A 17,998-nucleotide genomic window follows, 5' to 3' on the forward strand; every position below is an offset into this window, starting at 1 on the left:
AGCTGAGCCGATCCAAAGCCAACAGCCAGGAGCTTCTTCCAGGTCGGCTGTGTGGGTACAGGATCCCAAGGCTTTGGCCCATCCTTGACTGCTTCTCCAGGCCACAAGCAGGGAGCTGGATGGGAAGTGAAGAACCCAGGACAAGAATCCGGTGCCCATATGGGATCCCAGTAGATACAAGGTGAGGATTTAGCACTATAGCACTGGATCCAGCAAAGAACATCTTAACACATTTACCCTTTTCACATGTGACTGGCATGCGTGTAGTGAAAAAGCAAATTTGTGATTATTGCCAGATATTAATTCTGACCCCTGAGGCAGGTCATAAAATGTGGCAGAGCTTCTTCCTTTGTCCCTTGGAAGTTGGCTGCCATGCTGTAAGGAAACCTGAGGAACCCAGGAAGGGCCCGTTTGGGAGAGAAATGGGACTCCTGGTTTTAGCTCGCTTGTAGGGAGCAGCCAGAGCAACTTGCCAGCCCTGGGTGGGAATTGAAAGTGTGTCTTTCAGCTTCCATTAGGCTACCCAGGCTGTCTGAAGGGGGAGAGAGACAAATATCCCCCCGGTAAAGGACAAAGTCACGAGTTGAAGTCAGTGATTGCAATTAGCTCAGCATCTGAACTTGGAGGTGGTTTGTGAGGCAGCAAGACAACCTTGATGTGGAGGTGACCACAGAGTGCCTTCTGCAGCCTTTCTGATCTAAACAACAGGGCCTCTCTAACGCAGGAACTCAGCAGGCTGATTTTCACTTGGGTTTCCTTAATGTTCTTGCATGCCCACATGCAAGGGAAGGGCAATATCTCAACCCTGGGATCTTATTGCAGCATCCAGGTTTCTCTGATCTGCAGTTAGAGCTTACCCAGGAGGAAGAGGGAGAGGATGCCTACTAGAAATGCCATGAAGGCTCCTGACACACAGGCCTTTAGTGACCGGGGCCTGGGAAGTCAGAGCTGGCGGCTGGCATAAGTGCCTGCAGGGTGAGGACGTGGTCATTTCCTGCAAGGAGCTGCCATTCCTAAGCGAAAAACAGCCAGTTGTGACAAGCTCAAATTCACACACACTATTGGTGTTCTCTCTCTCTCTTTTTTTTTTTTTTTTAATAAGACATTTCCCAAACAAGCATGAGAGTCAGAATTAAGTGGATGAAAAGTTCAAATCAGTCTCTAATAACAAATAATAAGACCATTCATATTCAGGGAACGTCTCTCTGACATCACAGAATAGAAACGCACCCATTCAGACTGTCTCGTTATCTTTCAAACTAAAACTAGGAGACTCATAAAAATGTTTCAGAGGATGAGGCACTGGTGAAGACAGGATACGGGCAACTATGATGCAATTTAAATTAGGTAGGAGCAAGCAGTTCAGATGACCTTCTATGCTATTTTTCAAATTAGGTAAATGACTTCAAATGAGCTCATGACAAGGGAATGGCAACATGGATGCTGATTAGACTGATCCGGTAATTCCACCACGTATGCATGTACTGAAAAACTGCACTGTAACCTACAAATAAAACTAGCAAAAAAAGAAAATGAAAACTTAAAAGTGCCCCCATGCTTCCCAGTCTAGAACTTAGAAAGGTGACAAGAGGCAACATCAATATTGCTAAAGTGTGCTGACACTATGTATGTATGCTTGATAGAAAAATGGCATACTACATCTGCAGAGAAAAACCTCTGATGAGTTGTCTTCAAAACCGCCATAGTTATTAAAAAAAGAATAAAGGTTGAGAGACGCATGCTGAGAAGCCCAAGACATAATCCCGGCATAATACGCCAGGTGGGATCTTAAAACAGAAGGACAAGCAAGCACAAAGGAAATCCGAATCAATTAGAGGCTTTAGTTAATAAAAAAGTATCAATATTAATCATGACTAGTGTACAATAGCAAAATCTGATGTTCAAAATGGCAGTCTGATGAAAACTGTGTATCTTTTCTGTGTAGTATGAAAAAAAACCATTTTTTTAAAAAAAGATTTTTTTATTTTACTGGAAAGGCAGATATACAGAGAGGAGGAGAGGCAGAGAGGAAGATCTTCTGTCCGTTGATTCACCCCCTAAGTGGCTGCAATGGCTGGAGCTGAACTGATCTAGAACCAGGAGCCAGGAACTTCTTCTAGGTTTCCCATGCAGGGTCCCAAAGCTTTGGGCCGTCCTCCACAGCTTTCCTAGGCCACAAGCAGGGAGCTGGATGGGAAGTGGAGCTGCCGGGACTAGAAACGGTGCCCATATGGGATCCCGGCACGTTCAAGGTGAGGACCTTAACCATTACGCTATCATGCTGAGCCCGAAAAAAAAACCCATGTAAACAAACAAACAAACAAACAAACAAACAAACAAAAACAGCTACATGGAATGGTCCCAGGGTCAAACAGCAGTGACAATGTGAAGGCATCCCGTCTCAGTTGTACAAGGGACCATAATTGAAGGAGTTATGTAAGCCACTTTCCCAGCAACTTGTTATGAGGGTGTGGGGTCACAGAGTGAGTAGGTGGCTAGGTAAGAGGTGAGACTCTTCTACACTAATACCAGCTGTTGGCTATTCAGATTCTAATGTTATATACTGATGTGTTTGTGGAGCCTACTTAATGAGTGGGAGCTCTATAACTTTTGCTATCTGTCTCTATTTCCCTATCCTCACCTTATACTGTTCTCATTCAAGGTCAACATGTGGAGTTTAGAGAAGAAACAATTCCCTTGAGTTGTATGCCTGAACATACAGTGTTTTAATCTATTATCAGTCCAAATGAACAATCAAGGCACATGATACCCATGTAATATAAATAGTGACATTTTAGACCAAGGAATATGCGGAGTGAAAAATGAAAGCTTTCTCATCATTACCATGGACTAGATTGGCCTGGGATCTAAACATGGATCCATATAAGATGTTGTACCTGAGGATAAATATATCCTAATTCAAAGGTGTTATACTAATAAGGTATTATACTTGAGGATAGATACATCCTAATTCAAAATTTGGCCCACACAGTTTTACTGCTTGAGAATGCTGTACACACTGCCAAACTCTATCTAAAATGACTACCACCTTTTCTTGCCCAAATCATGGTCCTCAGCTCCCCAGACAGAAATTTTTGCAGGCCAGAGCCCCCATGACATTCTGTTTCAGTTCACTCTATGGCTCTTCATAGAAGATCTGATGAGGTCAGGTGATTTCCTAGTTGTGGGATGAGAGGAAAATTAACCGAGCTTTGTTTTCTTTAGCTGCACAGTAGGGCTAAACAGTGCTGGACTGCAGGTGTTCTGAGGTTAAAATGCATGAACAGCCTCACACATAGCTGAGTACTCAACAGGTGGTCAATATTCAGGTGCTAAACTAAAATTGCGGACCACTCTCTTGGAGCTAAGATTCCTGAGCTGAACTATCTGGAGCCCCACCATGTAGTTGCAACAGGAACAAAGCTGATATAAACTAGCTATTACTTTAGATGTACCCAAAAGTCCCTGAGACAGGGGCTTGTTCCCCCAATTCTTTCATTGTTTAATGGAATAAAGACAGATAGGGAATACAGCTGCGCAATATGGAATTAGGCCCTTAGGAAGCTATTATATTGGACTTGTTTGTTGCATGGGATCTCAAGATCCAATCATGATAGCTTCATAAATAGACACAGGGACATGAGAGAAGAGCACACCATGTCTGCTAGCTGGCTCACATCTGACTCTAAATTTGCATGCGCTTTGCTGTCTTCTGGTTGAAAAGATGCCAGACTAATTGGGCTACTCAGTTTGGATTGTAAACCTACACAGCTAACCCAAAATAAACTTCCTTCTTAAGTAGCTTTATTCAGTATTTGTTATAGTGACAGAAAGCTAATGAAACAATGCTATAAACATCAGAGAATAATTAAATAATTCCATTTACTTGGTTTTCATATAGCTGAATGCTTATAATAAAATCACAGATGTTAATTTCTTTGAAGAGAATATCAACAGAAGAAAGTAAAGAATAATGCCAGCCCTATGATGTGCTGGTTGGATGATGATGGATGTCTTTATTTGTTTTCATTTTGCTTGTTTTGGAGATCAAAGTTGACAGATTTAAATGAACACACAGGGCACAAGGCAGAACGAGGGCAGGGAAGGTACAGCTGGCCTCCAATTCTGAAGGTTGGCTCCCTAGATTCCTTATTCCATGCTCCCACTGGGGTAAGTTCCATTCCTTATTTCCTAAGCAAACTGACTTGTTTTTCTTTCCAAGGTTTTGAAAGGTGATGATGGAATATTTGCTGAGATTGAGATTATTCAGAGAGGAGGCTATTCTGCCAGGCGCCAACTGGAAAGGCCTGACATGTGTACCTGATCTGAGTACATGAGCAATCCCTACCTTAAATTTTGAAGGACCATAAAGCTATCCTGAAAGATAAAAATAAATCTAGAGAAATCAGTTTGAGATTTCAAGACATAATACAGGTAGCAGTCATCAAAAACAGTCTCATACTGATATAGAAACAGGAGACCAATGGAATGGAATAGAAATCCCATAAATGAGCCCACACATGTCCATCCAACTAATCCTCAACAAGAGATCTGAAAATAATTCAGAGAAAAATGTTGGCCTCTTCAGCATATGCTGATGGGACAATGGGATGCTGCTTGCAAAAGTGAGACACAGGACCCCCGCCTTTCACTTTGTGGATGGGATCTGGAGGGGGTGACCTTGGGGTCTGGGAGTAAAACTTCCAGCAGTCAACCGCTGGCAGGTTCCAGCCTGGGTCTGACTCCCATGCTCGGAGCCCTGATTCCAGCCACTGCGAACATGTGTTGAGTTGTTCCCGGGCTTGCCCAAGCTCCAGAGGCTGCTCCCTTCCTGGTGAAGTACACTGAGAGGGGAAATTTGGAGAACATGGCAGGCCCGGGCCTCACCTGCTGCCAACATCGTCAGTCCCAGACTTGGTAGGACTCCCATGCTGGGAGCCCTAATTCCAGCCACTGTGAACATGCGGTGAGCTGTCCTAGGGCGGTCAGTGCTCCACCTGATGGCTGCCTGGCACCAAGGTCTAGGGTTTTGGGGTTATGAACTGCTGCCTTGGTACCTCCATGTTGAGTCCACTGTTTGTCTGGGTTGCGAATCAACCTTGAAGTCTCCCAACGAAAGATTAACTTTTCTTCTGAAGCTAAGCGAGGGTAATGAGACCTGGTAGTTTGGAGGAGAGGGACCAAATGATCTTTATGGGTCAGACTGATATACCAGCCTCCTTTGAGACATGTGTAGAACTTTTTATCACCAAACAATGCTGACCACCATACACACCAGTTCATGCAAAAGCCAAGGCTGGGGTCTTGTCTAACAGGACCAGATCCTAGTACCTGACAGAATGATGGATCAGGACACGGGTCACATTAGGCAGGGCCAAGACATTAACCAGCACATGAGAAAACCATTTCTGGGTGTACATTCTGTGGGGGATGCATGAGCCAAACCCCATGGAAATACTAGCCCCACTGGTTAGCTCAAGAGTTGGGGTGGTGATGGACTAAGCTAGGTGTGACCAAGGAGTCTGCCATCACTCACAGGTGAAGGAACTGACAACAGTCTGGACTCGTCAAGGCAGCAGCACCTGAATGTGCATTCTAAATAGGGTTTGGGGTGGGCTGGGATGCAACATTCACCAGTTCATACAAGGCCAAATGGAAGGCCAGACTATGTCCGACTCTGGCCTAAAACCCACTGGCATGTATGAGAACTGGGTCTGGGAGTGGGTTGAGTGGAGGAACTTGGGAAATTGCCCTGGTGGATCATAGCTCCCGCTGGTGAACACATGGTCCAGACCTGGGGGTCAGACAAGCTAGGCAAAGTAGCTCCAACTGTTGGCTAATGTGTGTGTTGGTAATGGAACAGGGTGGACCAAGTAGGTATGAGCAAACCTTAGCTCACAAACACAAATAGAAATCAGAATGGAGCAGAGGCCATGCAGAGCTAGGCTCTCACACTGACTGGTCTGCATGAGCCAGGGACGCTAGGCCATAGCATCAAAGGCAAAGACCAAGACAGGTGAGGGGCTGTGCCATGCTGAGTCAGAACAACCACTAGCACGCACGCAATCTATGGCTGGGAACAGGCCTAGCTGGGGAGCTAAGAAGACACCCTAACTGTGTTGGGGCTCCCACTGGTGAGTGCAGGGGTTGGAATGGGGGCTGCGTTTTGATCAGAATAGTTTTAGTTTCCCTTGGTATAAGTGTGGACTGGGACTGGACGCACCAAGCTGGGCTAGACTCGAACACCAGCTGGTGCTCTGGGGGACCAGGGTAGATGTAGGATGGATTAGGCTAGGTCTCTGCCCTACTGAGACATGTGTGAGCTATGTCTGTGTATGGGTAAGCCTTGGCTGGGCTGAAACACTGAACAGTAAGAACTGGAATGGGTTGAAGGCCACTGTTCCTGCTAGGACAGGAAGTGGACTGAGTAGGGATGGCTCATGGACCCACCAATATGTGAGAAATCTGGCATAGGGAGAGGTTCTGATGGAGGAGCCTGGGCATCTCCTCTGGCAGGACACAGTCCCTAAAAGTGAATGCAAGAACCATAATAGGGAGCAGCCCAGACCAGACCAGAGAAAGGTACCCACTGGCATACATTTGGCACAGGTCAGGGGCAGACCAGGTTGAACCAGTTCACATCAGTCACTGATGAAACCAAGCACTAGAACAGGGTGGGTCAGGCCAGGTATGGTCACAACACATACCTGTACACATTACAGCTGGGATAGGGTACACACTGGGTTGGGCTAGACTGTAACCCTCACCAGCAGTAATTGGGGGTGGGCCAGGCAGGGCCAGGCTGGGCCACAGTGCTAGTAGGAACGAGGGAGGGAGTGGGTAAAGTTGTTAAGGGGAATGTGAAAGGCCCCCAAGCTGGAACACCTCGCCCAAAGAAGAGCATTAGTTGGGATGTGGGCAGACCAGACCTGGCAGGGCTATGACACCTGTGGGCCTCATGCGAGCCAGATCAGGGAAGAGCCAGGCTTGGCTGACTGTCCCTATTAATGCAAACGTAAAGTAGAATGAGTGAGGGTTGGATGGGCTTTGCCGCAACATCAGCAGATGCTGGCACTGGTGGCTAATCTATCAAGTTAAACTACAGAATCACCCGGAAAGTACCTGATGTAGGGGTGGGAATGGCATAGGAGGGAAATAGTTATCACTCCCACTGGAGAGCATGAAAACCAAGACTGGGGCAGGGGTGGCTAGACAGAAAGGCACCCACTAGTATGTGTATGTGCTGGATAGTAGAACTGCTTGGGTTGAACTGGCTTCAATGCCCATTGACATGTATGAGAGCTGAATGGGATGTGGGACAGAGTGAACTGTACAGTCTGCTGTACACACTGGCAACCACGGGAACCAGGGCAGGGAGTGGGCCTGGTGGGGATTATTGTGCGTTGCTCCAACTAGGCTGCAGCCCCCACTAGTTCCAGTGGAAGACAGGGCTGGAAACAGAACCGACCCAGCAAGTGCAACCACCAGCTGATTGGGGTAATGGACTCTGCGGGGCCCTGTACTTGCAAGTACACACAAGAATCCGGTCTGGGATCGCCTGAGACAAAATTTCTTTGGGGATCTCCCCAATCGAACTGCCGGACTCTGAATCTTAACCATGAAGAGAAGCGCAGGTTCCATGGTCTGCCATGGAGTGCAAGTGCCAGAGCCAAGCCTCCTAAGAGGCTCAAGATGGAGCAGTGGAGAGCATAACCAGCTGCACATGGAGATTATGGCAGTCTATCGGAACCTGTACAGGATACGTGGCACCACAACAGAGGACAGAACAAATCAATCAACTACACCAGCCATGTGTTGGCAGTGAAAAACTGGGCAAACTGAGACTCTAAGGTAGATTATGTCTATCAGTGGAATTTCTGCAGTGACTTCATTGTGCTTGGAATGGCGAGACTGGCAGCAATTCAGAACTGTTGAACTATTAAAATCACTTGAGCAAGACCTATGGAGCATGCCCCACATTGGGGACCTGGAATAGATGGGAGGCTGGGTGGGGCTTCTCCCTTTGTCTCCTCCTTTACCCTAGATACAGGGGAAAAAAATGTGAAAATAATAGTCTTACCCACTTTCCTGTAGCCCTCCTTTGTTTAAAAATCACACGGCCTCAGATATTTTTTTTTTTGTTGCTTACATTGTATTATGTAGTACAGTTTTATAGGCGCTGGGGATTCCCCCCACCCCTCCCATACCCCTCCCCCCATGGTGGATTCCTCCACCTTGTTGCATAACCATAGTTCAAGTTCAGTTGAGATTAATTGCTAGTAAGAGAAGATGCGCTAATTCAGGGGATTATATGTGCAGCAGCTTATGTTTACAAAAGGTGGAGGGGCTCAGGGAGACTGGATCTATTTGCTACTATTCTACCACTTGTTCATTTCTTTCTTCACACACTCAACAGCCTGCAGATGCCTGTAACTTTGTGTTTCCCACATAAACTAACATCCTGACAACCACATGGGTGGCTGCTATTTCCTCATTCTCTACCATGGGTAATAAATTGTATGTTGGAAGAAAAAATTCTGGTAAATTTTCAAAAGATGTTTATCCACAGGCAAGAAACACCTCTGGGCCCGACATGGTAGCCTAGTGGCTAAAGTCCTCGCCTTGCGTGCACTGGGATCCCATATGGGTGCTGGTTTTGACCCTCTGGCCTTGCTTCCATTCCAGCTCCCTGCTTGTGGCCTGGGAAAGCAGTGGAGGACAGCCCAAAGCCTTGGGACTCTGCACTCGCATGGGAGACCCAGAAGAAGCTCCAGAAACCTGGCTTCAGATTGGCTCAGCAATTGCAACAGTTTGGGCAGCGAATCATTGGACGGAAGATCTTCCTCTCTGTCTCTCCTCTTCTCTGTATATCTGATTTTCCATATAAAAAACCCACACTTCTATATATAGCACACAGAATGGAATATACATGCGCTGAGTTTCCACAATGCTTGCAAATATTTTACAAATAGATTTAATACAAAAGAATTTTTGTTAAGTTCAGAAAGGTTAAAAGGTTTACGTAAGGTTCTTAGTTCAAGGTGGAGCCAAATACACGCCTAAGTATTTTTCCGTTTTTCTCTTCTCATTCCAGTTTCATCTATGGATGCTGAGAGAATTCAAGGGTGGTTTTAACATTTGCGAATCAATCAATGTGATACACCACATAACAAATTGAAAAATAAAAAGCATATGATCGTCTCAGTAGATGCAAAGAAAGCATTTGATAAAATCCGACATCACTTCTTGCTAAAGACCTTAAGCAAGATAAGCATGGAAGGATCATTCTATAGCAAAATCAAAGCAACACATGAAAAATCCCACGCCTGCATCACACTAAATGAGGAAGTTTTTCCAGTAAGATCTGGAACTAGACAAAGATGTCCACTTTCACTACTGCTATTCAGTATAGTATTGGAAGTCCCTGCCAGAGCTATTAGGCAAGAAAAACAAATTAAAGTAATTCAAATCAGAAATGAGGAATTGAAATTATGCCTGTCTGCAGATGACATGATTCTCCACTTGCAAGAACCAAAAGACCCATCAAGTTTTAAGAGATTTCCTCTCATGCAAGCACAAATAGGATGGTGGGAGGCTGTTCCTCTGGTTTCATTGAACATTTGACAAAACACCTATCCTAGTCTCATTTTTCTCTCTTACTCATTTAATTCATTCAATGCATTTACTGACTGAGGTACGGGACATGTGAGGGACTCATTGCTTCCCACCCTCCAGGGAGTGCAGGAGGGCAGGGAGCCTTGGGGGACATATCACTGACCCCAAGAGCAAACTGTCAGGTTCAACCCTGGAACAAATTGCTTCTCTGTGCCTTAGTTTGTTCACATATAAAATGATAACCATCAGCATCTATCTTACATGACTATGAAGATTATATGTAGGCATTTGTAATATTATCTGTGCCTGCACGTCCAATATGGTAGCTGCTATTCATAGTTAAATGCTGTAAGGATAAAATATCCAATTTTGCAAATTTAGTATACAAACTACTCCATTAATATCATGTGGTATTGGTCACATGATAAAATGGTGATATTTTGGTGAAATGAAGTGTGCTATTAATTTTCCTTTCTATATATGTGACTTACACAATTTAAAATTGCATATATACTTCATATTATATGTCTATTGGACAGTGCTACATTTTTGCTATGGAAATAATGAAAAGCATAATATAATCCCTATACTGTCAGAAGAGTTTCCAAAAGTAAGGACCACCACGGCATCAGAATGGCCTGAGAATTCACTAAAAATATATATCCTGGAGTGCCCAGTATATACCAACTGAAATGGGAACTCCACAGAAATAACAGATAATCTGTTAGAAAAATAAATAGTCTCCAGGTGACTTTGTTCTGACTGAAGAACTCAGTCAGTACTGTATGAATATGAATTACACTGAATGAATGTGATGACTGAAACTTAGCATTGCTGTGCTTTATTTATTCAGTTGATTTATATGCATTACCCAACCAGCACTCCATTGTGACTATAATTATGAAATAGGTTGATTACTCAGGATGGAAAATGGTCTAAGTGTATACCCACACTTAGGCTGACATGAAATATTAGAATAGTTATCAAAAGAATGGTTAGCAAATCAGTGCATTAGGAATTGTTATGCAGTCCCATTTTGAAAAACAGAAATTTTTTAAAGCCAAATACTCTGACTTTAATAAAACTAAACTTCATCATATTTTTACAGAGCTCGGGCTGCTGCTCCAAGACAGCATAAGACCCAGAAAATCTAAAGAGATGCTAAGAGCATACAGAGGAGTTGGTAGTCGGTCCCATAAAGCTGTGCTGTCTACTGCACAAGAAGTAGGCACAGAAATGGCTCAAGCATAGGCAGGTTTGACACAAGGATATCTGGGACAACAGCCTATCTCTATCCTTTTCAGCTTGGTTCCTAGAAGGATAGCTTTTTTTTTTCTGTCAAAAAAAGTGCCCTCTGGCCCAGTTGGGTCCCCTGGTCTTAATCTAAAGCAAGCCGAGCCCGGCGGCATGGCCTTGCGGCTGAAATTCTCACCTTGAACGCCCAGGGGTCGCATATGGGCACCGGTTCTAATCCCAGCAGCTCTGCTTCCCATCCAGCTCCCTGCTTGTGGCCTGGGAAAGCAGTCAAGGACGGCCCAAAGCCTTGGGACCCTGCACCCGTGTGGGAGACCTGGAAGAGGTTCCTGGGTCCTGGCTTCGGATCGGCGCAGCACTGGCCATTGTGCTCACTTGGGGAGTGGATCATCGGATGGAAGAGCTTCCTCTGTCTCCTCTCTGTATATCTGCCTTTCCAAGAAATAAGTAAATCTTTAAAAAAAAAAATCTAAAAGAAATCTAAAGAAGGCAAGAACAAATGGAATCTGAACTATTTGCCTCAGGCAAACTTGCATTTATAAAACATCATATCAAAAAAAGTTGTTTTCAACAGCTCAGGAACAAGTCCCTGATCAAAGGGCCAGTTCCAAACAGCTACTTCCTAGGAGCTTCTTAATATTGAGTGCACAGGAGTCCATGCGTTGTGGTCTGGGTGTGATCCACTGTTGAGTCAAGGGATAGGGTAAGTTCAGGCCATATTCCTTTCCCTGGGAGGTGCAGGGAAGAGGTGAGAAGGGGGCTCCCAAAAATATTATCACTGTGGAGGAGGCTGCAGAGGTACAGCAAACTCCTCTTTATCCAGAAGCCTGTCTGCTTTCCACTCTCTAGGTTTTATTTTTACTTAAGGCTGTGCAGTGATAGCCATATTTTCTCATAGTGACATCACCTTCATGCACTGGGAATTATCTGCAAAACTTGTGGGACAGCACAAGATTTTTGTTGCACCATTTTCTAGAAATATTTCTGAGGTCCTCACCCAAATTCCCCAACCCCTCCGATCACTCCAAGACCCTCAAACTATCAAAGACACAACCTGTTGAAAGACCAGGCGCCTGCTACGTGTTTGCTCCATCTACACCTTGGCAATTGGCTACTCTGTGGATTTATTTTTCTCTTTAATAATACAATTCTATTTGGCTGTGAATTCCTACCCCATCTCTCTCTCTCTGTTTATGTGTCCCTTTACTAACATACTACAGTCCAGGTGTTGGGTTAAGAACCTTATTACTACGACAGGTTCTACTCACAGGTTTTTTCTTCAATGTGATGCTGACATCTTGAGACATCCTAGTTTTCCCTCCCAGCATCCGGTAAGGGCACGACTGTGGGAGAACAGTCTTTATGGGTTTCAAGGCCAGATCATGGAAGACAGCCTGGAAGAAGCCCAACTACTCCAAGGTTGCACACCGAGGTGATCACACAGAGATGGAAACAGACAAGAAGCCCCATGTGTTCAGGCCTCCAGCTATGTGAATTTTTCCATAGATATCAGCCAGACCTATGAGTGGGCAACCCTTTGGGTGATTACAGCTAAACCGAAACAGAGCTACTACGTCTTGTCTAGATTAGAAGTTTTCAAATAAAATACAAGGAACGGTGACATTGTTTTAGGTTGTTTAGTTTTGGGGACAGTGCTGTGACACAGCAGCAGTAAGTGCAATGTCTTTATAATCTTAATAAATCCATGCTATAAACTTTCATACCAAGTATCATTACCATGTCTGTGTATGTTACAGAGGTTGAGTAATTTGCTTCACCTTTCACGGCTGGACAGTGGCAAAGCCCAGCTGCAAGTCATCACTACACCTGTCCTGATGGCAGGCTCTTTTGAGTCACGTCATTCCAAGTTTGCTTTGACACTTACAGATTCTAGTGGGTTTGTGCATACCCAGATGTCTGCTAGATTACACATGAGTTCTTGTGGGCAAACAGTTGCAAAAAGAAATTACCACTAGGTATTTTAATATGCAGGAAGAAAGAAAAGGTATCTATAAAGGTCTTCAGATAAGGCAGATTCTTGTTTCCAGCGTGAAGACCCTTGAACTTAAAGAGAAAATGGGAATTGTGAAAGCTGGTTGCCCTGAGGCAAGATAAAGGATTGGTAAAAGGAAGCTAATAAATAAAGACCCCCCAACAACCCACGTGTTAAAGGCTTGATCCTCAGGATAGTGCTAACCAGGAGGTGGTGGCACCTTCGTAGGAGGGCCTAGTGAGCTATCCTCAGGTCACTGAGAACATGACCAAGGAAGGCATTTTTTTGACAAAAGGATTATTAATAAAACTTGTGGCACATGGGAGACCCAAGCTCCTTGTTCAGACGGGTCTAGTTCTGGGCCATGCAGCCATCTGGGGAGTGAACAGTGGAGAGAAAAAAAATCTCTTCCTGTCTTCCATCTATCTCTAACTCTGCCTTTCAGTAAGATACAAACATACACACATTCATTAATGCCCGTGTCAGGCCTGGCCTCCATCTCTCCTTATTGGCTTGCGAGGGGATATTTTCTCTGTTCACATTCCATCACATACCACTGTCACATCTATCATGATGAGCCCCTCCACAAAGACAAAGCCTGTGTCATGCTGTCTGGTATTATCAGTCAACCTCTCAATTTCATGAACAGATGGTCTCTGATTATTTTATCAAAAGCTGTTGCTTGCTTTGTCACTAGCTGGCACACCAAGAGAGACCCTGGATTACCCTTGGAATTTGTGAGGTACCCAAAATAAAGGGACCACCACTAGAGACAGTGTCTTGCGGCAGGAGGGAGGACCGCCATCTTTACCTGTGGTCAGTGGGTGCCTTCAACCAGGTGGAATAGCTACGCTTTGGCAGAACCCCTCCGAATGCCATGGATAAAAAATACACAATGCAGTCATTTCTACAGCCCTGAGTTCCCCACACCATAGGGCAGAGATTGGAAATTGACCTGATAGTCCAGATGCCTGAATGTGTTTTTCTTTTAAATATTTTTTAAATGTATTTTCATTTTTTCTTAATTCTTTCATTTTGGTAATCTTTACATTAGGGCACAAAGGGTCAAGGTCTACAGGAAAGCGGGTAAGACCACTGCTTCCACATTAATATATATACTTATATATATTTTTTTCTGTAACCAAGGTAAGGGAAGAGATAGAGAGAAGCACCATCCAGGCTCCCACCCATCCCAGATCCCCAAAGTGGGCATGCTCCAAGGGTCCTGCTCATGCAGTTTTGATAGTTCAACAGTTCTGAATTGCTGCCACACTAGCTGCTCCAAGCATGAAGAAATCTCTCCAGAATTCACTAGCTGACATAGTCTCTTCATGGTTGAGGTTCTATGATCAGCAGTTCAGTTGGAGGGATCCCCAGAGAAACTTCATCTGAAGTGATCCCAGACCTGATTCTTGTGTGTGTTTGCCAGTACAGGGTCCAACACAGTCCATCACCCCAATTAGCTTATGAATATGTTGGTGGTTGCAATTGCTGGATCAGTCATGTTTCCAGCCCTGTCTTCCACGCGAACCAATGAATGTTGCAGTCCAGCCCGATCCTGCCCACTTCATACTTGATGCTCACGCAAAGCAATGGGAGCTGCAGCCTAGTCGGGGCGACTCCCTAAAACCCCCACCAGGTCTGCCCCCTACCCTGGATCCCATAATTTCCAGGATGTACCGTAGACTTGTTCAGTCTGTCCCACGTCCCTTTTAGCTCTCGTACATGTCAATGGGCACTGAAACCTAGTACAATCCAACCAGCCCTATTATCTTGCCCACACACATACTGGCAAGTGCTGTTCTGTCCAGCCACACCTGCCCCAATCCTCCACCACTGCGGAGGGCTGCTGTCACCAGCCCATAATAACTGAAAGCTAAAACAGCTCAAGTGTTTATCACTAGATGAGTACATACTCTAATTGGATGTACATCAATTATACAATTGTACGTACAACATCATACAATTAGAGCACATAGTTTAATTGTATGCCAAGGTCGAACTCCAGATGCTTGAATATCTTTTGATTCATGGTTCCCTTTGAGTGGTCAGGGGACATATTTCTTCCTCTTATGATAAAATTAACTATTATGACATTGGTTTACAAGCAATAAAATTCATCATTTTCACTGTAAAAAATTGAAGTGTTTTCACAAACGTATACACATGTGCAGCCACAATCATAATAAGGGCCATTCACAGACTCTGTAAAATTCCTCATATTCTTTCATGGCAAATGTCCTATTTCATCCCCAATGAAAGCAAACAATTATGTGATTTCATTTTCTAAATTTTTATTTATTTATTTTTGAAACTACCTGATTTCTATCGCTACAATTCTTTCTGTGTTGTTGTTTTAGATTTTTATTGATTTTTTTGGGGGGGGGCTTTCCTTCAGGTAATATGTATGGAATTAATTCATTGTGTAGCAGTAGTTTGTTCCCTTCTATTGCTGATGTCATCATATGGATAAGTTCAATTAGAACGTGTATGCATCTGATGATAAACACTTGAGCTGTTTTACCTTTCAATGATTATGGGCATTTATTTACACATATTTGTGGTGGATATTGGTCTTCATTTTATCTTGGGTAAAGCAGAATTGCCGGGAGCTATGGTCAGTGTATATTCAACTTTGTTAACTCCACAATTTTTCAAGGAAGTTCACCATTTTAAACTTTTGTGTTAAAATGTAATTATATATATATATACTTTAAAGAGTTATTTATTTTTATTGGAAAGGCAGATACACAGAGGGGAGGAGAGACAGAAAGGAAATCTTCCATCCGTTCACTCCCCAGGCATCCACAATGACTGGAGCTGAGCTGAACTGAAGCCAGGAGCCAGGAGCCTCTTCCAAGTCTCCCATGTGAGTGCAGGGTTCCAAGGTTTTGGACCTTCCTAGACTGCTTTCCCAAGCCACAAGCAGGGAAGCAGGGTTGTTGGAATGAAAACCTGTGCCCATATGGGATCCTGGTACATGCAAGGTGAGGGCTTTACCTGCTAGGCTACCATGCCGGGCCCCCAATTTAATTATATTGAAAACCAATTTGATTAACTGATTGTGTGGTAGAGGCCTGCCCAAAATCAGAAAGAACAAAGTATCCCGGGCATGAAATTTGGTCCCTCTATACATAGAAAAACCAGGAGACTCAATACAGAAACTGCTAGAACTTATACGAGAGTTTGGCAGAGTGGCGGGGTACAAAATTAACGAACGAAAATCAACAGCCATAGTGTACGCAAATAACACCAAGATGGAAGAAGATCTAACCAACAGGATACCATTCAAAATAGCAGAGAGAAGTATGAAGTATTTGGGAATAAATTTAACCAAAAGCGTAGGAGACCTATTCGAAGAAAACTACAAACTATTTAAAAAGGAAATTGAACAAAACCTCAAAAGATGGAATAACATCCCGTGCTCCTGGATAGGCAAAATCAATATCATTAAAATGTCTATATTACCACAAGCAATATACATTTTCAATGCAATTCCAATCAAATTGCCCAAAACATTCTTCACGGAACTGGATACAATGATTCAAAAGTTCATCTGGAAACACAAAAAACCACGAATAGCTAGAACCATCCTGAAAAATAAGAAGTTAGCAGGGGGAATCACAATCCCGGACCTCTGGACATACTATAGAGCAGTGGTTATCAAAACAGCCTGGTACTGACACAAAGACAGAAAGGAAGATCAATGGAATAGAATAGAAGCACCAAAAGGGAACCCACACAAATACAGCCAATTAATCTTTGACAAAAAGACCAATGACAACTCAAGCAAGTGGGAAGGCCTCTTTAGTAAATGTTGTTGGGACAACTGGCTGATAGCCTGTAGAAACAAAAAGATAGACCCACATCTATCACCATACACCAAGATCCAATCTACATGGATAAAAGACCTAAACCTACATCCAGAAACCTTCAAACTCTTGCAAGAAAATGTAGGAAATACCCTGCAAGACCTAGGAGTAGGTTCCGACTTTCTAAGAAGGACACCAAAAGCAATAGCAGTTGAGAACAGAATAAACAAATGGGACCTCATCAAACTAAGAAGCTTCTGTACAGCAAGGGAAACAATCAACAAAGTAAAAAAGCAACCCACAGAGTGGGAGAAGATCTTTGCACACGATATAGGCGATAGGGGGCTAATTTCCAGGATATACAAAGAACTTCAAAACAACCAAAAAACCAAAACAAACAAGCCACTCAAGAAATGGGCACGGGAAATGGGCAAACATTTCACAAAGAAACAAGTCCAAATGGCAAACAAACATATGAAAAAATGTTCCAGCTCCCTAGCAATAAGGGAAATCCAAATTAAAACATCGATGAGGTACCACCTAACACCAGCAAGATTGGCCCACATAAACAAGAACACCAACGACGCTTGCTGGCGAGGATGCTGGGAAAAGGGAACCCTACTCTACTGCTGGTGGAGCTGCAAATTGGTACAGCCTTTATGGAAATCAGTCTGGAGAACACTCAAACAACTCAAAATCTGCATACCATATGACCCAGCAATAGCACTCCTAGGAATATATCCAAAACACCTGTTTTACGACAAACCAACATGCATCCCCATGTTCATTGCAGCACAATCAGTAATTGCAAAAACATGGAAGCAACCGAAATGCCCATCAGCAGAAGACTGGATAAGAAAGCTTTGGTTCATCTACTCCATGGAATACTACTCAGCTATTAAAAAAAACAAAATGCAGTTCTTTGTGGCTAAATGGGCACAACTGGAAACTATAATGCTAAGGGAAATGAGTGAATCCCAAAAGATTAGATACCACATGTTTGCCTTGATTTAACCTGTAATTTTTTGTATGGTTGTTGGTTATTTTTTGAACCTGTCATTGATACTGTCTCAACCCAGATGTTTCGAAGAATGGAACTTGCATTATTTTTAACATATTGTTTACCCAATACTATGTCAATTAATTCCATAATGTTGTATATTGATACTGAGGCCTTGTTGGGGCTTTTAACTGACCGGATCTTTACTCTGTTAGACCTATCTTCAGACCATAGAAGGTCTCCCCAAGAGGCCACTGAACTTATCTGGACAATAAGACGCTGAACTTTATGCTAGGCATGTGTTTGCAAGCAATGAATCTCAAC

This window comes from Ochotona curzoniae, unplaced genomic scaffold (genome assembly GCF_017591425.1).
Source record: "Ochotona curzoniae isolate NIBS_2020 unplaced genomic scaffold, NIBS_Ocur_1.0 contig_1328, whole genome shotgun sequence".
NCBI lineage: Eukaryota > Metazoa > Chordata > Mammalia > Lagomorpha > Ochotonidae > Ochotona > Ochotona curzoniae.